The following is a 12,970-nucleotide window of genomic DNA, read 5'->3' as shown; positions in this document are numbered from 1 at the left end:
GTGGCTCAGGGAAGAGGATAGTTAGCTGCCTTTCCTGCCACTCAGTAGAAAAGGATATATTGGTAGTTTACATGGCTTTTTTTCAGCTGGAACTCACCAGAACTCAGTTTCAGCACCTCTCAGCACCATTGCCATTATAAGAGAATGAGGGAGGCATTTGTGGTGAGTTTAGGCACCTCTTTTTCTAGTAAAATACTAGTACTTTGGTACTAGTGCGGTGGTTCTCAAAGGGTGTGGCAGGAGAGGATGGCAAGTGTGGTGGGAAGATTCAAGGACAATCAAAGAAATGTTCAAGCATTTCAGTGTAGTATAGCATCAAAAAACAACAACAACCCACCCCACAATTTTTAAACCGTGGAATATGTAGCTGCATTGTTTTATATACTTTCCAGATTTCTTATGTTCATATTATAAAGTAGTTGTGTTCTGTGTTATAAATCAAGCATTGCTAGGAGTTGTTTCTTTTTGTTTTCTAATGTATTTTTTATCAGTAAAAAATTCAGTGTGGCCCAGAGAAAAAAGTTTGCAAACCTCTGTACTAGCAGATACCCTTGGCAGGGACAAGAAAGAGGGCTTTGATGCATGCTCACCTCGGGAGCGTGTGTGAGGAAGGACCAGGCCTTTTTGCTGCCACCTCTGCTTGTCTAGGCTGCAATGAGATGATGGCACGCTGCTGACTTACCTGCTGAGCAACTAAAAGGCGGTGACAGGGATAAGTCAAAATCCTTACTACCATCCTTACTGACACTCCTGACTACGGTACTGGAAATAGTTAGTGAAATCAATTATTATTATTATTATTATTATTATTATTATTATTATTATTATTATTACCCTGCCCATCTGGCTGAGTTTTCCCAGCCACTCTGGGCGGCTCCCAATCGAGTGTTAAAACCAATACAGCTTGTAGTAGTTGTAGTACCAGAAGTTTTAGTTTGAGGTGAGGGGGCTGAGGGATAAGAAGAGTAGACACCTCTGCTTTCCCTTCCCTTATGCATGTGGTCAACTCCCTCACCTTAGTAGGCCATGTGTACTTAGACGCCTAGTAGCAAAGTTGCAGAGTAAGATGCATGGACGCATCTCTCCTCCTGCCCAGTCGCCAGAACACACTTGCTCTTCTCTTTAGCATTGAGAGATTGTACCCAACATTTTCTCTTCTCAGATTAAACGGCCACAGCCAGTAGCCTTTTAATGCAGAGAAACTGGACCAGAAGGGAGTTGGGGCAGAGCCAAACTTCTAAACTACAGTCAAACCTCGGTTTTCAACCGCCTCCGTTTGCGACCGCTTCGGTTTCTGACCACCACGGACCCGGAAGTGTTTACATCTGGGTTCCACGGCGCTCAGATGCGCAGGAGCGACCTGTGCAGTGTGCGCATGCGCAGAAGCGATCTATTGGCGCTTCGTGCACACGCAGAAGCGTGCCTTCGGGGAGCGACTGATTCGGGGAGCGACCGGCTCCGCGGAACAGATTGTGGTCGCAAACTGAGGTACCACTGTACTTTCTAAATTCAGTTTCAAAGAGCAGGTCAGGTGCAAGAATTCCTAGAAGGGGGACTAGCTCAGATATGTATATACAAGTATCAGCAGCTCAGATACCAAGATGCTTTTGAAAGCTGTGGAAGTGTTTTGAAAGGTACAGCTCAGGTCCTCAGTTGATATACGACTGAAAGGGAGCCTCTCACACTTCTGGATTGAAGGCTACGTTGGAAGAAATGACCCAGCAACAAAGCCTTCAGAATTAGTACAAATATCTCTTCTCTGTCTACACTAAACATTCCATAGCAAGGTCTTAGCCCAGGCATGGCCAAATGTGGTCCTCCAGATGTTTTGGGACTACAGTTCCCATCATCCCTGACCACTGGTCCTGTTAGTTAGGGATGGTGGGAGTTGTAGTCCCAAAACAGCTGGAGGGCCAAGTTAGCCTTTTGCTCTTTACATTATTCCCATTCATTTCTCTTTAAAAAAATAAATCTGTTGATTGCTCACTTGTTTCAGAGGTCCTTTTGCAGAAAGGTGTGCAGAAGATATAGGGATAATAAGCTTTATTATCATTTCAGCGGCAAGGCAGTTTATCATGGACTAGTTACAAGCATTCTCCCAGAAGGGAGCTTTTACAGGATGTTCCTTCCTCCCCACCCCCCAAGTTAGTCCTTGCTTTGAGAGGGCACCAAGAGAGCAGTTTAGGGACAGAGAGCCAAAAAGGGAGAGACTTGAATATTGGCATTGGGAACAAACCAGTGAGTGCTGATTTGTTATCTGTGTTTGGACTGCTTGGATATTACACAGCAGGACTGGAACATATTATTTGTTAAATACAAGCTGGATTTCTTCCTGCATCTAACTCTTATCCTCTGTTTAGGCATTCCATACACTATGCTCAAATAAAGGCAAAAAGCTTACCTACTTCAGCAGCAAGCCACCCAACAGCTTGAGAGTCAGTTGGTCAGATTTTTAAAAACACGCAACCACCCCCATCCCAATATTTAGACATTATATAACAGCAGTTGCCCATGTGCCTATTGCTCTGACCCAAACAGATAGATATTGTTCCATGGCTTTGCTCCTGTTTTTTGAAAATGTATACTCTGCTTCCAGGCAAGAGCTCTTCAAGACATCACAATGAAAAGCTACAAGTTGTTTTTTTTTATAAAAAAAATCAAATAATTAATTGTGAAGGGAGGTAATCTGCCCTATTAACTTCTGTTACTCCATACTTCTTTCACTGTTCTGTTTAGAGCTGTCAGCTAAACCAAAATGAATTTGGTGTGTTTGCTGTTTGACAACTTACATTTACACCAATTTGCATATTACTAAAACTGCAACAGAACTGCTTTTTTGAGACCTTGCCATGCAAAATATCCTCCCATTTATTTCCTTGCTATACAGCGGAACCCAAATGCCAAACTTGCTTTTAAATCACAGCCCTACCAATTAAAACTTTCCCTTCATTAAAGTGGCTAAAAGTTTGGGCAATTGATTTATATATTTAAAAGTTGTTGCCCCAATTCAAACAGATAGCTTTCTATCATGGAGTTTACCGTAAGCCCCCGCCCCTCTTTTCAGTTCCTCATTTTTCAAAGAGCAAATAAATCATCAATATGTCTTAGAGGGCAGCGCTGGACTCACAGAAGTGACTTTAAAAGAGAGCTTCTAACAGGATATCTACAGGTGAGGAGGGGAATCACAATTAGTTCCAGCTTTAAGAACTGGAAAGATGAGATGCAGCTTCTGTATCTCATCTTGAACAAGTGACTCTTCCAACAAGAAAGTCCCTCCTCTCTGGGAAAACGAGTCCCTTACTAGTCAACCAAGGCTCCCTGGGGTAGCACATCTGAATATAAAAATATACTAACCAAGATGACCACAGTACAAGAAGATTTCAGTTACTAGCTGTCAGCACACAAGGAAAATTTAATTTTGAAGCCTATAGGAAATGTATATCTAAAAACAGAAGTCAGAACTACCTGTGTTATTTAGCACACTTTCACTCTCCAATTACCTGAGGAGGATTCTCTAAGGACTCACCTGCTTAATATAGTCCTGAATGTTAGCAGGAAGAATAGCATAGGCTGGAACATGCTATAGTCTGGATGCACTTAGAACTACGTTTATTTGAGCCATTTTCTAGTTAAGAAGCCTTATAGTAGACAGAGGGGAATCACAGACACATCTAAAATTTGAAACTATGGGGAGGGTGGTAGTGGTGTTACCATTCAACCAACCAGAAAGCACCCACCCTCTGTCTTTCCCTTCAGTATTATCCTAAAAGATGTTTGTCTGTTTCCCTTATAATGCACCTGAGGATCTATTACGCATGCTCAGTACTGTAATTGTTTGCTGGTTGGATGCATGACCAAGGAGTGGGTGGAATTGAAACTATAAATACAACACTTCCTGGTTGGGGCTTTGGTTTTTATATGGTATGGTCCAATTAGTTTGGTATGTTCTGGGGAAATGCATTAACTACTGGTAATGATTGAGTGGATCATTTTCTCTTAAACACTTTCCCTTGCTGTAGTTACTATTTTCTGAAAGTGCTTCTCCCCCTCCCTTAACATTTTTGGAAATACTTCTTTTCTGTTTTAACTTTAAAGCTGGTAAAAATAAGTCAAGGTGTGTCTTTACAAATGTGGTTCTCCTTATGGCTGAGGGCATCTCCTTTTCATACGTTGTTCAGGTAAAACTTAGCAGTCCCAAACCAAACAAGTTTTACAGTGGTATTTCGATGTTGTAGTTGTTGTAGGTGCGTGATGTTTTGATAAAAATGCTTCCCTTGGGGTGGCCTTGATTCCCTGTTAAAAACGTTTGTGGGTAGCGTTGCACTCTGGTTATTTTTCTAGCTGTCACGTTGTAAATTGGAGGCCTGCCTCAGAGTAGGCCAGGTCATTCCAAGGTAGCTATATCATGTCGCTCAACCCTTAATGTGCCATGTGGTGCAGGTAGGGTTGGAATCCTTTGCCAGAAAGGTTGAGGTAATGTGTGTGGACTAGTCAAAGATCTTGTTAGTGCAGCCTCACTCAGCCTGGTGGCCCCCAGATCTTTGGACTGCAACTCCTATCATCCCTGATGATTAGTTATTCTGGTTGGGGTGTGATGGGAATTATGCTTCAAACATCTGGAGCAGGGGCAGGGAATTACAGTAGATCTGGTTGGCAGGCCTGATCTTTTACTTCCCTCACCCCATGACCCAGCTTTGACAGGTGAATATGGCTGGCTGTATTTCAAGGCTATATTTCAAGTCCAGTCAAAAGGTGACTGGGGGTTGTGGCGCTCATCTCGCTTTCAGGCTGAGGGAATCGGTGTTTGTCCACAGACAGCTTTCTGGGTCATGTGGCCAGCATGACTAAACTGCTTCTGGCGCAACAGAACACCATAACGGAAACCAGAGCGCACGGAAACACCGTTTACCTTCCCGTCGCAGCGGTACCTATTTATCTTCTTGCACTGTTGTGCTTTCAAACTGCTAGGTTGGCAGGAGCTGGGACAGAGCCGCGGGAGCTCACCCCATTGCATGGATTAGCTGCTCAGTGGTTACAGCAAGCCTCTTTGAAGTCAGTTTCAATGTGTAGTTTGAATCAAAGTGATGCCTGCAAATGGAAAAATTCAGTGGTGCTCACGGGTCAGTACTGTCAGCAAGCCTTGCTTACCAAGGCACAATTGGGAGCACCCTTTAAGTCCCAGATTGTTCATTGGCTGTCGAGGCTTTACCTGGCCCACAACTGATGTCATATATGATGTTAGGTGGGTGTGGTTGGGGGGAAACTGCCTCACAGGCCAAACTAGAAACCCTGCCACGCCTAATTAGTGCTTGCAGGCCAGAAGGCCAAAGGTTCTCCACTACTGGTCTAGACTAGCCTATCACAACATTGCAGTGCCATATGTTGTTGGACTACAGCTCCCATCACCCCTAGCTAGCAGGACCAGTGGTCAGGGATGATGGGAGTTGTAGTCCAACAACATATGGTGACCCAAGGTTGAGAAAGGCTAGTCTAGAGGTTAATACATTGTAGATGAAATTTTAAAACTAGATTAGTATTACTGAGGCTGCAGTCTTATGCACACATACATGGGAGTAAGCTCCATTGAACTCAGTGGGTCTTCTAAATACTTGTATATAGTACTGTATATTATATTGGACAGCAGCATGGTAGTTGTTGACTGAAGATGTCTGGAGCATGAGCAGGAAAGATTCCTGGGTTCCTTCTCTGGATTCCTTCCTCTCCTCCCCTTGTGTGCTGTACTGGGGGTTCTCCTGAACCCCCCAGATCCAATTTTGGGGCTTGGGAAAGTGAGAAAGGCATTGTGCTAGTGGAAGTCCTTGCACAGGCTTCCACTAGCAAGACTCATTAGTTGAACCCCACCTTTAGCCTCTATTATTCCTGGTAATACCATTATCAAACTGAAACAGTAGCATGCTGTGATAGCATTTAATGCATGGTCTGAAAGAGAGACACTTGTAGATCAACCTAATTAGTAAAGAATAAATAAGAATTGTTTGTGATTGTTTTCAGCATGAGTAAATCTAGTCTTCCCTACTCTTTGATGTGATTAGTAATATAAGAAACTGCCTTTTACTGACTTGGCCTATTGGTTCATCTCTCAGTAGTGTCTACAGAGACTTGCAATAGCTTTCCAGGGTTTCAGTGATAGGGTACCCTCCACCAACAAATGATCAAATTGTGCATGGTAGTTAAAGATATGGCATCACTTCATTTAGCCAGGTTGAACTGGACTAGTGTGGAAGCAAGTACCCCATTCTGATGTAGCCAAGCCATCGGCACTGACAAGTCAGCTTTTCAGGGGAATAGGAGCAGAGAACAAGAAACTTGTCTTCTCTGACAATGCAGGGCACATGCTGCTTAGCCTATGGTCTGCAGGATGAGTATGACCTTAGCAGGCTTTTGTTAGTGATTCATATCCTGGAGTGTGGTGTCAGTCACGGCGAGGTCAGCTTTCAAACCTCCTATTAGCAATAAAGAAGATTTCCCACATGCCTTAAGAAATATGGATCGAATCTCTGAAGTCTGATCCAAAGACCATAGTTCTTAAACCTGCCACTATCCCTTTCTGCCCTCAGCAACTCTGTAAGGTACACGAGGCTGCTGGAGAGCATGTCAGTCAGATGAGCAGCGATTTGATTCTGGGGCTGTGTCCAGATGTATGTGACCTTTGTGGCGAGCTTGCAGGGAAAGAGCACTCGCTGTGGAGGGCGTCAAACAACTCATTCATACAAAGAATGCATGAGAGAGGTCACAGGGCTATGTGGGTTACACCTCCCCCTCTCCCACTGGTGTGTCCAGAAGGTGGCCTGCCCCACTACTCAAGTCTTCTATACATGTGGAAAGAGATTGACTCAGAATTCCCGCTCATCTGAAGTAGTTCTACCTGTGTACACACTATGTGTGGTGTATCTTTAAATGCCTGCCATTTGTCCAGCCAGTGACCTGCAGGCTGGTGGACAGGACCCTGCTTTCTCCCTCAGAACTTGAGGGTTTAACTTTTGAATGACTCTTAATGTATTGTGCCTTACATACAGACTTCTCTTCAAGAGCCATCTCTGGGAGACCAGCTTAACCTGTTTCTGCAGAAGCTGGCCATGGATATTGATTGACTGGTTCCTATGATAGCACTGCCATTTCTTTCATTCATTCTTCAGTTTTCTTTTTTTTAAAAAAACAAAACCAAAATTAATAGAATAAATAAATAAGGAATTGATTGTTTTTATTCAGATTGGGCTCTGAGTAAACATTTAAGTGACCGGACATAGTTAAGGTATAGGTTTTTAATATATATATATATATATATATATATATATATATATATATATATATATAAAAGGCAGGCTGCCTGCCCGAAATGGGGAAGGGGCAAAATGGAGTAGTGAATCAGAATTGGATTCACTGGTAAATGCATGCTGAAAGGGTTGCAAAGGGGGGGGGGTCATTTCAAGCCATGTGGAAAAGAGCAGCTCACCCTGATTTTGAAGTATGTCTGCCCACAGCCTGGGTTCCCCATACTTAAGAGAACTTCCTACCTACATATATTTCACTGGACCTCTGCCACCACCACAGGAAGACTCAGAAGTCAGTATTTGCTCTAGGTGATACATTTTTGACATAGGGTGCAATTTTCATGGGGGGGGGGAGGACTCTTTATAAACACGTGACTTCCTGTGTGGAATAGCCTTGCAGGAGAATTAATCTGCACCAGACAGTTTGTATCTGGATCAGACGCAAGACAAAACAAAGAGATGAGTGTTTGGCTGGTAATGGTCTCATCCGAAACCTCAGAAGAGGCATAACGTTTAGAGTGAGGAATCTGTGGCTCTCTAGAATTGGAGTGCAACATTATCTGGAGGGCCACATGTTCCCCATCCCTTAGTTAAATTGACATGATGGGGCAGGGCCACGTACCCTGTTTCCCCTTTTTTAATACGTAGTCGTAAAGTAAGTCATGACAGAGTTTTTAAGCATTTGAGAAGTATAAGACATACCCCGAAAATAAGGCATACTTCCGCGCTGCGGAAACCAACCCCCACAGGCACCTCCACTCACAGAGTCACTCCATGCGGCCGGCACTGCAGGAGTGCGATCAGCTGTGAAGTGGCGCTCCAAGAGCTCCGCTTAACAGCTGATCGCGCTCTCGCCTTGCTGGCTGCATTCCCGCGCTCCACCTTCTCGTCCACAGTCATCCCTGCCGCTTCCATGCTTGCCGCCACGACTGGGCTCACTGCTTCTTCCTTGCCTGGCCCGGCCAAGGAGCTTGGAGCGCCCTGCAGTGGCAGGCAGAGCGCCTGAGCCAGCGGCCTCCGCCTGGCCCGGCCAAGGACTCCTGCAGCCCCGCCACTCAGAACCGGTGGCTGCTGCAGCGCCGAGCACTCAAGAGAGCCCAGCAGTGCCCTGAGCCAGTGCCCTGAGCCGTAAAAACCGTACCAGTAATAAAAAAATAAGACATCCCACCGAAAGTAAGCCACCCTGTGTTTTTTTGAGGAAAAAAAGTTATAAGACGGTGTCTTAAAAAGGGGGAAACACGGTAGGCTCCCAGTGTGTTTTGACAGAGCAGCATGTTCACTAAAATGAGGATGGAGGACACTGTTGGATGGGTGTAAAGTATCGTCAGTGGGCAAAAGAGAAAAAAAAGAAGGGCACTCACACACTTGTTGTGTAGACTACTGATCAGAAGGAAGCAAGGAATGAGAGGGCAATGTACCTCCAACTCAACCTCAACACTCAAAACGAAGACTGGATAGGATGAGAGAGAAGCTCTTGCTTCTTTACAAAGGCCTACTTAAGTTTGTAGAACTACAAACTGTGGCTGTGGCACTTGTGGCTGGAAGCTGAAGCAGGGATAGGTCAGGGTCAAGGCTGGCTCAAGACGTTTTGCTGTCTGAGGCGGAAGACCAGCTGGTGTCCTCCCCCAGCCAACCAGTCAGTCATTCATTTTATTCATATGCCACCTTTTCAAGGTTAAAACCATGCTCAAGGCGACTTACATTTGTAGTTATGTCATTTTTTAAATAAATTGTAATACAAGTAATCCTAAATAATAAAAATATCAAGAAGTTCACAACCAAATTGAACAATTTACACATAAATCATAAGATGCAAAATACAAGATACAAGAAGTTGACATCAACAACAGAAAAACAACAACCAACAAAACCCCCTAAACTATGCCCCAGTCCCAAGGCACGTACAGAAGCCAATTGGACTGGCATTTGAAATTTACTCCAATACTGATGAACAGGATCTTTCCACTGCACTTGAGAGCAGCAGGCTAGCAGGATGGGCCACATGGCATATACAGCTCTGCCCACTCCCTGTACCTCAGTATCTGCCGCCTGAGGCAGTTGCCTCTCTCTGCCTCATTGCAGGGCTGACCCTGGTGAGGGTTGCTGTAGGTGGGGGTGGTAGGGAGCTTATGACAAACTCAGGGATGTGTTTGCTAAATCCAGGAGCAGCAGCAACAGGCGAAATGGATACATTTTAGGGATCCCGGTAACAGATACTCCTTAAGCAGTAGATACATTTTTCATTAGGGTGTGGGTTGGATAGCTGAAAGTAAAGACCTTTGCTTGCATTTACTCTAAGTGACATCAGGAGTTGCGGAAATAACGAGTGCTGTTTCTTATACCCGAGGAGTTGCTCCTTCCATCAACAATATTAAAATTTGTTCCAGAAAGTTTGGAATTTCCAAACAGGCATGACAAGGATTGGAGGCCCGTGTTCTGAATCTGTCTCTTGCTGTGTCAGTCCTCCTTTTGAGAACCTCACTCCTTGACAGGGATTTCCAGGGAACAAAGGTGTGGTGAGAAGAGGCTTGCCTAGGGAACAAAGATGAGTGTGTTTTAAGGAGATGTTTGTCTGCCTTGCAGTGTTTAATTTAGGAGGTGAAATCAACATCTGATTATTGTCGGTGATAGGTGCATATTCTAGGATTAAAACCAACAGCACTCATTCAAGAGAAGAGTTAAGGCATTTATGAATTCACTCAGGCACCAAAAAGCATGGAAACAGTAAGTTAAGGCAACAGCCTTAGCTTCTGTGCCATAGAAGTGGTAAAAAAACCTATGTATTTCTTTAGCCCTTGCCAACCCAATGCCTTCCAGATGTTTTGGATGGTAACTCTGGCTGAGGTTGATGGGAGTTGCAGTCTAAAACATAGGTAGGCACCGTCTGATCTATATGCTGTGCCCGCTTACAACTTGGCGTCTGTGCATACAAATTTTATTTTGGTTTTTCAACCCAAATCCTCTATTTGTATCGGTTGGGAGAACTCTGAAGCTGGGAAGCTGGTCTTTAGTTAGATATATAGTTTTATATTCTAAGGGTTGTATCCAACGAAATCAATGTGCAAGCAGAATAGATTTGGTAAACACAATGAAATTCCTCCCCCCCTTATCCCCCCCCCCGACTGTCAGCTCCCTAAGTCTGTTCTGGTTCTTCCCTCCAACTCTCCAGCGCAGATTTGGAGGAGAGTAGAGGAGGAGTTCCATTGCACTTGCAGAAGTCATCCCATGCATGTAATGATTTTTTTGGATACAACCCTAAACTTTTGATTTGCTTACCTTAAGCTGTAAAGTACAAACTGTACATGTTGAACTGAAAGCAAAACCTGCAGAGTAGCTATCAAAACTGATCAGGATATTAGACTTGCACTTTTGCTTTGCTCTTCTTCTGAATTCTAAAGACTTACAAAGCAGTCCAAAGTGGGTGGGAGAGAGAAGATCAAAGGTGAAGGAACCGCTGGGCTTCTGCCAGCAGAGTGGAAGGGGTGGGGGCTGTGAGCTAAGCCCCAGGAGTGCAGTCTAATGGAGTTGTGGCACCTTTTCTCTTGCTCACATCTGCTGGGGAACATAATCAGACTTTCATAGCAACACACCACGCACAGGAATAAGCAGGAGCATGCCATGGGTAGGCATGTGCAAGGGTATGCCATATGCAGACATGCACAAACAGATGCAGTAGCCCATTGCACAAGCAGCACACCACTTTCAAACATGCACGGCAGCACAATGTCGCACACAGAGCAGCTAGAAATGCACACTGCTCCAACCTGTTCCCTCTGGCAGCAACCCTTTTCCTTTGGGGAAGCAGGTTCAACCAGGGGAACTTCAGTCTGTCCAACAGATCCATTTTGTCATACTTGCCCTTAGTTAAATTGTTTATTTAAAACAGGAACTTTGAACTGTCATAACTTTAGGAATACTTAAGAGACTTTCACCAAAACAGCAATTCGGTTTTCTCGCTTACGTGAAAGGGGAAATTTTAAGGTATGTCTTGAGAAAAGGGGGCTGCAAAAATGGGACGTTCTGATGAATAGCATTTTCTGGTTTTATGATGAAAGAAAGCAGAAAAAGAACCTCACCTTAAACTATAGAGCCATGGGATCGGTAATTAATATTCTCTCACATACGCTGAAAAGTTGTTGCTGATCGGACTCTCCCCCTCAGGGGTGTGTCTGATTTTCTGGACGTGCTCTGAGGCCGCCAGCCCACATCCTGCTGTGGAACTTCTCCTTTGTCACTTTCCTCCATCACCCCTGCCCCCAGCACACCTGTTCCTGCGGTGATTGTGAGAAGGGAAGGCCGGTTCTCCTTCTGTCTCCTCCTCATGCTGCACCCTTTGCCCCTTTGGGCTTTGTCTCACCTTGAGTCTGAGAGCGACCATCTGCTTTGCAGCAGCAGTCAAATGCACGGCCCATTGTCCCGGGCTCCTCAGTCGGTGGGGGAAACAGTGTGACCCTGCCCCTAACCCTTCGTGCCTGTCACTATCTCTAAGCAATGCTGAAGCCGATTTGTCGCCTGGCTTCCGCCCCGAGCCAGACAGGAAGCTAAAGGCCTTATGTGGGAAGAATGAAAGGAGCAGCCAGGAGAAGGTTTCTGCCTTACGTGTTGCAGCTGTTCCTCCGTCTTCAGCTGCACAGGAGCAAGGGGGAGCAGGCTTCCTGTCTTCTGGGCCCACAGGGCCTTGGGATAGTGCTGGAAGCATTGGGTTGGGGAAGCAGCGTCCTGTGCTGAGGCAGGAGTTGTAAGCCGGGGGACAACTGCGGGTGGGAGAATAAAAGGGACAGAGAGAACTGGGATACAAATCAGGCACCTTTGTGGCCAGGGGCGTACCCAGGATCAAAACTAGGGGGGGGGGCAAGGCATGGGAGGGGAGGGGCCACAAAGTGGGAACGTGGGCGGGGCTACGGAGAATGATGATGGTGGTGATGATGACGTAAGAATAAAAATGAAAATAATAAAAATAACGTATCCTCGCAGCGCCTGGCTCTCCTTCTAGATCCCAGCCCGGCCTCCTCCTCCTCCTCCCTGCACGGCGCTTCCTCCTCAAGAGGAAGCCTTTCTGGGGGTGGCGGGCGGCCTTCTCCGCCGACAGAGGCGGCCTGGAAGTGAGTGCTGAGGCAACTCTCTCTTCTCCCTCCGCCGGGGCGTCAGGCTTGGGGCCTCCTCTTCCGTGGGTGCCAGCGATCGCTAAAGATTGCGGCGGCGGCAGCAGCACTCCTGGCGGGCGCGGCGACATCACACCTGGCAGCCGCGGGTGAACCACGCGGTGGAGGGCAGGCGCCCAGGAGCACGGCCGCTGGCAATAACAGACAGCGCTGCAGCGCCGACGGCCCCGCCAGCAAGCCCGGGGCGGAAGCAGCCACGCTCCCTCCCAGCTCCTGCCGAGCTCCCAAGGAGTGCAGGAGCACCGGCGGCGCACCTGGCGGCCGCAGGTGAAGCATGCAGAGGAGGGAGGCCCAGGGCAGGCGCCCAGGAGCGCGGCCTCTGGCAACTACAGAGACGCCGCAGTGCCAACGGCCCCACCAGCAAGCCCGGGGCGGAAGCAGCCGCGCTCCCTCCCAGCTCCTGCCGAGCTCCCAAGGAGCGCGGCAGCGTCAGTGGCGCACCTGGCGGCCACGGTGCCCTCACCTGCCCCGTGCTGGGTACGCCCATGTTTGTGGCTCTCACACACAAACACACAT

General features: G+C 46.4%; 1 protein-coding gene across 2 annotated transcripts in view; it reads left to right on the top strand.

Annotated features, from left to right (window-relative positions):
- The window catches only part of FAM193B (family with sequence similarity 193 member B), a 33,669-nt gene that overhangs the window by 7,874 nt on the left and 12,825 nt on the right, over window positions 1-12,970 (top strand). The window lies entirely within an intron of this gene.

The sequence above is a fragment of the Zootoca vivipara genome, chromosome 2 (assembly GCF_963506605.1).
Source record: "Zootoca vivipara chromosome 2, rZooViv1.1, whole genome shotgun sequence".
Taxonomy (NCBI): Eukaryota; Metazoa; Chordata; class Lepidosauria; order Squamata; family Lacertidae; genus Zootoca; species Zootoca vivipara.
The sequence above is the reverse complement of the archived record's forward strand: the minus strand, read 5'-3'. Positions and strand labels throughout refer to the sequence as shown.